Below are 9,355 nucleotides of genomic sequence, written 5' to 3' on the forward strand. Positions count from 1 at the left end.
CCCATTGGTCACCAGCCTACTTTGGAACAATGCAAGTTTGGAATGATGCAAATAGGAAACCCATTGTCAGAGCATACTCGTCTGTCTTTGTCCCTTCTCAGATCTCTAAATTATGTGTCTGTCCTTGATCCTTTTATGCCCATATATGGAGACCTCTGGATTCTGGAATTCTTGTGCGTGGTAAACATGTGTGGAGATTGTGTGGAGAATGTCTGCAGTTCAAACTGACTGTGGAAAGTGGACTGACTAATCAAATGGCAGGTGCGGGGAATTCGACAGGTGTGGGGAATATGTCAAATCAAGCTGGGGTTGCCATGGCAATCAATTGGCTCATTTAGGCCATGGTTCGAGCCTTTTCTGGCAGTTCTGGACAAACGCCTATCTGACCAACTCGACGCCGGGCGCGGCACTCCCTCGGGTAGGCGGTGATGCGCGTGCCGAGTTTGAAGTCGGTCGGTAGGACGGTTCTCGAGATACGTGGATTACAGACGTACAGAGCTTCCATGCATTTATTGTAAGATGCTCCCCATTGACTTACATTGCATGGTGAAACAGGTCTCAAAGTCAAACAAAAATAACGCTGGGAGTAGTAAGGTGTGGGAATGTTGAGAGATGCAACATACAACCAAAGTAACCCAAATAATAAAGCTAACTATTGCGTAAGGAGAGTGTCACCCATTCAGGCTGCCCAGGCAGGGAGTTTACTGCAGTAATTGTACTGCTGGTATACTGTACATCCACCCATGAGCCAACACGGACACTGCATTAAGAGAAGTGCATACCGACCGTATAGGGTGATGATCAGTGAACAGAATCTGGTTATAAATTCCAAAACAACACAGTAAACGATAAAAATAAAGTAATTTCTTGGGTCAATTTCCTTTAAGAAAATGCTCCTGAAATATTATCAGCACAGAAACTATGAGCAACTGTGAGCACCACTGGAGGGGACAATCGACACTAGATCACTTATAATTCCCTTCTGGGATGGCTACTAGGCCCTCCTCAGTCCACCGTTTTGCAAATCAGATTACAGATCTATTCAGCTACTACACCTCCAAGCAGAACAGAAACAGGAGCCATGTCACTGTGAGGCAGATTCAATTTGCTGGTCTGAACAATCAGATTCTATACAAGACTGCTTTGATCACATCGACTGGGAGATGCTCTAGCATCCTCTGGGAATAATGTTGAGCGGGTGAACATCCTTATAAAGCTGCAGGCCCTGATGGCATCCCGGGCCGTGTCCTCAGAGCATGTCATTACCAGTAGGCAGGAGTGTGTCCAGATATATTCAATCTCTCCCTCTCTCAGGCTGTTGTTCCCATGGGCTTCAAGATGTCTACCATTTTGGACATCACCCCAATTTATCAGCAAATGCTTTGAGAGGTTGGTGGAAGACTTCATCTGTCCAATGCCCATGGACCCCATGGCAAATGGCATATCATCAAAACAGATCTACCGGGCGCTCGTGTGGCGCAGTGGTAAAGTCCCAGCCCACCAACACGGAGGTTGTGGGTTTGAATCCACGCGGTGCATCAGGCTTTGTCGAGCGTCTACACGAACACAATTGGCCCTTGTTCGGGGGAGGGAAGCTGGGGGGGAGGGTGATAATGGTCATTGCACGTACTATGGGCTGGGCGGCATCTGTCCAGCGGGGAGTGTTGGGCAGGAGGAGTAGATTGAAGGCTTTACGTCCTCCTAGTGGAGGCTCCTCACTGGCAGATCAGTCAGTAGGATACGATAGCAGTGACAACACACAAATGTGTGTGGGGAAAAATCAATTGGTAGAACGACTAACAGATGTCAACCCCCTTCTACTGGCTAATTAAACGTATTTGTTTGACTGGGAGGAAGTTAAGATATGAGTTATCTAGAGTTTATTTAACACCTGCTTTGTCAGTCCACCAAAGCATTACAGTAATCACGTTTGGAAATATTGTAAATAACAGCATGAACAAACTTGTGACAGGAAGCATCTAACTTTATACATTTTCTCGGATTCGTTGGCTGTGGCTTGACATTATTCTGAAAAACTCCGGCAGTTAGAGCGTTAAGATCAGCATCCAAAATCACAACAGGGTTTCTGGAATGCTCACATGGTTTTATTGACAGGGGAGATAACAAAGTGAATTATCTGGTGCCTCAAAGCTTTGGGACGCGCAAAAAGAATCTCTGTTTGGAACATCTTGATGAATTTACTGTATGCACAATCTACAGAGTACAGTCTCTCCACAGTTATCCTTAACAGGCATCTCTCAACGCTCGCCAGCGTACATCCTAATCGTCTTTGGTCCCTCACAACTTCGGAGGGAGAGAAATCCAATCTCTATTGAGAGGGGCATCGTCTGGAACCAGGCTAGTCCATTTGCAAGTGTACAAGAATAGTGATTAATACTGAGTCAGTATTCAAAAGTCAAAAGTCACTAACAGACATCTTTTCCCAGTGACACCAATTGAGTCAGGGTCTCTGCATCATTCATCAAGCCACCAGCACACCGGCGCACGGTCGTGCACATTAATTACGTGGAATGCTCTCTTTTTAGCCCTGCTGTCATCCTCCTTCTGTATCTCTCTTTCTCTCCGCTGTCAGCTGCGTACCTTCCTCCCTCTCATCTATCGCTTACTCATGTATTGCAGGCAGCCCTCATCAGCTGTGTGTGTGTGTGTGTGTGTGTGTGTGTGTGTGTGTGTGTGTGTGTGTGTGTGTGTGTGTGTGTGTGTGTGTGTGTGTGTGTGTGTGTGCGCGTGCTGTGATGTGTTAGACAGGGCAATAGTTCACATGTGGAAGTATGAGAGGCGTCTGTCTAATCACTTTGGAGATGAGAGGGCATGGGAGTTGCTATTTATTGCCCCCCCCCACCACCACCTCTCTTCTCAACTCTCTTTTCATCTCACTCTCTCCTTGTCACCTCCATCCTTCCTCTCCCCATTTTGCTCACTCCCTTTCTCTCTCTCCACCTCGTTTCACTGTCTCCCCTCTGCCCCGTTATGATGACAGCAGCAGCCACTGTTGGACGTGCCCCCCCTCCCCCAACATTAATTGCCATCAGCAAAATAATTATCCCAGTGACATGTAGTTTTTTTTTCTTTTTTGGTAATTGAAAGCCACACAGTCAAGCTCCATCAGAGCTTTTATTTCAACTAACACTAGCTTTCAGTATTGATAACCTTTCAGCAGGAAGTCAACACCACTAAAGCCTGCATTAGTCAAGAATCAGGCTGTGTTTAATCCAGCATGACATGCACGTGTCGTGTCGTGTGTGTGTGTGTGTGTGTGTGTGTGTGTGTGTGTGTGTGTGTGTGTGTGTGTGTGTGTGTGTGTGTGTGTGTGTGTGTGTGCGTGCGTGTGCATGTGCATGTGTGATTCCACTCTTGTGTTTCTGCAACATTGCTGCAATGTAATATTTATGCCAAGAGACAATTGCATAAAACAAGAGAAGAAGTGAAATAAGGCATGGAGGAAAAAATAAAAGGTAAACCCAAAAGGATTTCGATGATAGATTGAGAAGGAGAGATAGGAAGCAAGAGGAAGAAATGGTAAACTGACCGAGTGACCCGATCACAGATTACCAGAGTAGTGTGGTTCCTCTTCTCCAGGTGGAACAAATACTCACATCTTTGACAGATTTAAAATAATATAATGTATTACAAGTAAAAGCCCTGCTCAAGTCAAAGTACAAACGTATTTACTTTAATTATCGATCATTAATGTGTGTTCATCACTTTATTGTTGCAGCTGGTAAAGGTGGAGGTCATTGTAATGACTTTTTATACTGCTAGGTAGCTTATACAAATCTATCAGAATGTATTGGTTGATTTATAATTTGTATAAATGATCTAAAGTAGCTAGTAACTTAGTGACTGAAGCTGTGAAATAAAAGTAGTGGAGTAAAAAGTGCAATATTTACCTCTGAAATGTAATCAAGTAGAAGTATAAAGTAACATGAAAAAAAACTGTACTTAAGTAAAGTACTAGGGTAAAAGTACTTGAGTATAGGCATAAATGAGGCTTAACATGGGTTTTTCATACACTTTATCCTCTCCTACAGTAGCACCCACGGACACTCTGACTGTACACTTCATATAAGCTTCACTGTCTTTGTGTCTCAGCCTCCATGGTGCGGGAGCAAGGGCTCAGGGATCGGCGCTGGAATTGAAGCCCATTTCTGGGTTCTCTTAAGCCATGCAGTTCCTATTAATGGCCCAGCAGATGTCGCTATTTCACCTTCGGCAGGGCAGTGAAGGCTGCAGGAAAATGTAATCTCAATACGAGTGAATGAGGTTTTGGCCGGACTTTAAACTTGATTTTATTACCTTAGTAAACTTTATGTTTTCAATGGCTAGTTTAAAGTATTTTTTAAATCATCATGATATGCGTTTAGTAAATTATGATCCCATTAATTAAAAAAATAATGATAAAGTAGGGTATGTTTCTAGGGTTTCTATTTCTAGGGTTAACTATTTTCATTTCGGGACGGGAAGTTCAAAGATTTAATTCGCCGAAAAAGTGGCTTCAAAACTGTAAGCTCCATAGAAACCAATGGAGCTCGCTTTGTCCATACTTTTTACAGTCTATGTCCGGGAGCACATTGAACTTGAACTTGAACTTGAGAACGACACTGAACCCCAGCTGCCCCTGATGAGAAGGTTGGTGCCTTGCATGGTTTCGTCCACTGTCGGTGAGTGAATGTGTGTGTTAATGGGTGAATCTAAAGCGCTTTGGATAAAGGCACTAATATATAAATGCATAAGCAAGCTCATGACAAGCAAATGTGCTTGAAATGCAAGGGAGCGAGAGCTGTTAGTATGCTTTATTGCAGGGCTGCAAACTACTCCATATCTTTGTTTTATTGCAAACTCTAGTTTAAGTATTCATGTATTTAGTTCAACTCAAGGCCACTCTCTATCTCTCTGTGTACAATACCTTGTTAAAAAGGAAAGATATATCAATGTCACCAGATGGGCATGTAGCAGCTGGCTGATGAGATGGCTGTCAGTATGTATGAGACATATAGGATTCTGTATTAAAATCACATGTTGTTGACTCTAGGAATACAAAGCTTGCTTGAAAAACGTAATGAGGATGGTAAAGTTAAATTCTCACATGAGTGAAACGTATTTAAACCCCTATATGTACAGATGTTGGTTGGAACTTTCCCCAGGACGGCCTGGCAATAAACTGGACACGGAGAAGGACTTCTTGAAACCTGTCAATTTATTTTATCATCATTATCATTATCATGATAAAGTGAGGCACTTTTTATAAAAGGGTTAAATGATCAGCATTATTGAACCCACCTTCATCAAAGCCTGCTGTGGCAACATTTGCATAGATTTGCAACTTTATTACCAACATTTTTAAAAGGTTATATGAAGTGGATGGATAAATTATTGCCCATCATCAACGTCACAGGGGCGGTAGTTGAGTGGCTCGTATAGAGTATTTGCCATATGGCTCTGGTATATACGGTATATGGCACTGCATGCATTCTGAAATGATGAGCAGCTCAGAATGTGACAGCTGAGGTTTATACCTTATGTTGCAAATTGCATAATGTGGGAAGAGGGGAGGAAATGGGATTGGGGTGTGTGTGTGTGTATGTGTGTGTGTGTGTGTGTGTGTGTGTGTGTGTGTGTGTGTGTGTGTGTGTGTGTGTGTGTGTGTGTGTGTGTGTGTGTGTGTGTGTGTGTGTGTGTGTGTGTTTTCACTTCATACACACTGGTGCATTATATCGAGCGTGTGGGTGCATGTTTATGCGATTGAAGAAGGCCAAATCTGTAAGAAAGCTTAGGAAACATTAGGTATTCATGAAAATGGGGCCACTTGACAGGAGACGATTTCAAGGAGCCGAAAGCGTAAATGATGACACACATGAAGGACCTCACACAACATGGATGCCGTCAACATCCATGTAAGTGATGGTGTGGTGCTGAGAAACCATAATGGAGCCACGTGTGCCTTGCAGACGTAATGAACATAGACACGCTCATCATAGATTCGTACTGATGCAGCTTTCACCCACTTGAATTTAAACAAGCATACTTGCCCTCTAGAGCTCCAGTGCTCGTCATGCTGATTAAACCAAACCCTAGGCCACTTGTGTGCGAGGTTGGTGAATTTGCTGCCATCTAAAAGATTAAAAATCATCAAAGGCCTGGGCTGAGGCTTGGTACACTGTGCTATACTTCATGATACTATTGACAAGTAGCATTTGCCATGATCACATTAGCCAAATTCCAAGACCCAAGCTTCTGCGTCCTCGCCTCCTCTGCACTCGCTCTTCCAGCGTGACTCTAGAAATCATTTGCGTTCCAAATATTAATTTGCTTTTGGAGGAGCCGGGAGTAAGTAGAGAGGAGGCTGAGGCTCCCCAAGCCGCTTGGAGCTAGAAGAAGCGAGGATTCATCAAGTGTGTCCTTTATGTCTTCCATGTGGACGTTTTTTCACTGAAATGCATAACTTATGAATTCTCATTCTCCACATGCCAACCCTCCAGGCTACGGATGCATTGGAAACGAAAGAAAGAAACCACCGGTTCAAATTCGGATGGGTCGGCATGTGCATCAGTTGGCCGGATGTTTACAGGGAGACTGCCCATAAGTCCGACATTCCATTACTCCGACTACGTGGCTTCCGCGTGCGGTTAAGGTTAGGGTTAGGGTTAGGTATAGGGTTAGTATACGTCGGAACAATGAGCCGTCGGAACAATGACATGGCACCGTTTACAGGCTGAGGCTGAAATAATACTTCAAAAACAAAAAGTAAGAAATAAACACTTGATAACGAAACTAAGGGAAAAAAAGGGGAAAAAATAACTAAAGATACTGTAACAGGCAATGCCTCTTTCCTCAAGGCCATGGCAGCTCCCTGGTGTTATCTACAGTACTTAGTAGCTTCAAGCAAACTGAGCATTTTCCACTCAATAGTTCCAGCCTCCTTTATATACCCAGGTGAGACCCAGCCCCAATGATTAGTAATTGGCATAATCAACTCAAGGCTATAACGGCCCACGAGAGACTATTTACACAATTCTATCTTCCTGAACAAACTCAAAATGCATTTCAAGGCATCAAATAAATCACAAAACAATTACCATACAATTAGACAATACAGATAAGATAGAACTTAGCCTACACTGGCTGCTGAACAGACACACCTCCAAGCCAGCTTGATGACACTTACTTAATGGAAGCAGCTGAGCAGTGTGTGCTAGTAATGTTCAGTTTTACACTGTGGCGTCCTTAGTGTCTATAGGTCACGGGTTACCCCGTGACAACATGTATTTTTCAATTCACTTCAAGAGTTCAATAACAAATGTGTGATGCGATGCAATGCAAGAGTGCGGTGTAGCCAACAAACTCGCGACTCCTAAATCGCTGCCCTCCACACTCTTCTATCTAACATCATCTTGAGCTCTACAGTGTTGTTAGCTAAGCTGTCGCGCCGCAGTGCATCTACGTAGGTGGTGCGCCTCTTGCCTTTCCTGACCTTGCCCTGGGTTGGCTCCCATAGTGTCAGTTTACTTGCCACTAGTTCCGGGTGCCTGACACAGTGCCCTGCCAGCCTCTCTCTGACTTTGTCTGTGACCCGTGGTAGGTTCCCATAGAGGACCACATTTCTGATGTGGTCCGTCCATGTGACACCTAGTGCCATTTGTAGCATTCTTGTGCAGACTCCATCCAAGGCCCTTTCCTGTTGCGCTGTGACATTGGCAATGGTTTTGTCCTCTGTGTTAACTGTCAGTACTTTTGTTTTCTTGGCACTCCATTTCTACTGCCAGTTGTAGTTCCCTTTCTTCCTGTATCCCAGACTAGGGCAATGTCATTTGCTTGGTCGAGGTCAGTAATCATGATGGGGTGTGCTCGCCTTGACTTCCTCGGGACCAGAGCGAACCCCGGTGAACCACATAGTCCTATGGAAGCACATGTGGTGGCCATGAAAGTACAGGCTATTCTATGAGTCAGACCTTGTGTGAGTGAGTGACTAATAGTGGTAGGTGACAGTCTGGCCCACTCTCTTGCAGTATCAAAATGATAAAGCTTATGTATCAAGTGAGGTAATGTTACAGACATACTTCAGTATAAGGTGCTCAGCATATGGCGATATATTGGAAAACGTTTTACACAAATATGACACTATCTAAAAGGGCTTGTTGTCTCACAGGATTTTGTATTCTATTGGCTCGCATTTAATGAGTGTTGTGGCTTACCGCGATGAAAGTATATTCAGCCATCTCAAAATCGAGTTGCCTCAGATGTGTTGCAAGAAAAAGTAGGGGTGTTGGGTAGAGAGCGGGCCCAAGTTGTGATTGATGCAAATTGGAAGTTTGCCTGTCTCTAAGTTTAGGCGTAAATTCTGTCTGCAAGCTGAGCAAGCAGACACCACGCCTTTCAAACATAAAAGCTGCAGCAAGAAAATACAAGAGGGAAAAGTACAGGAGGAGAAAGCAGTAAAGCTACCTGATTTTTTTTTTTTTTACATAAAATTTGCCAGTAGGCTACTGCAGCAATGCAGCAGTTTGGCTGGCATCAGCATCACTGCCTTCAGTGGTGTGGCAACAACCATGCAGCAGGTATATAATGTTAGGATACCATACCAAGATATAATGTTAGTCCTAAATGCAAGTATATTTATTACAAGCAGAAAAGCGTTATTATCGTCATCATCAGCTTGACGACGTGTCGATCACCGCCGCGTTGATCAGTGTGTTCAGGTTTTGGTCATTTCTTGAGTGAAATTAAAAGGCCCTCTCTCTCTCTCTCCCACTCCCTCTTTCCCTCCCTCTCTCTTGCTCTCCGTATCCCCCTCTCTCCCTATATTTTTCTCTTTCTCTCTCTCTCTCTCTCTCTCTCTCTCTCTCTCTCAGATCAAGCTCTGGCCTGAAGTCACACACAATAGAAAATGTTAGCAAAAAAATGCGATTTGCTGCCATATTTGGGTTTAATCTGCCAGTGCTTTGACATCAGGCATATCCGCATTTGGCCATAATTCACACGCCGTCCACAGACAGACAAGACAGACAGACCCGGCCCCAAACTTGAACTTTATATAGTAGATCATGGCTGATGCATTTGATAATGGTAGCTGCTGCAGAATATTTTCCGCTTCATCAGCACGCTACAGACATTCAGCACCGATATGGCGCTATTTCAGCAGCCCCCGGACAGTATTTTGGTAACAGAACAGAACCATTACTTTTAATAGTCATTAAGTCGTTGGTGCCCCAGGCTGCAGCCCCATTAGCCCGTGCGTTAATCCGGGCCTGGCTCTCAGGAAAATTGGGGACGCCCCCCTCGGACGTAGAACGGCAGGCTGTCCTTCTTGAAAAGGATGGGTGGGGCGATGCTGTTC

The sequence above is a fragment of the Gymnoscopelus microlampas genome, assembly GCF_963454915.1.
Source record: "Gymnoscopelus microlampas genome assembly, chromosome: 2".
Taxonomy (NCBI): domain Eukaryota; kingdom Metazoa; phylum Chordata; class Actinopteri; order Myctophiformes; family Myctophidae; genus Gymnoscopelus; species Gymnoscopelus microlampas.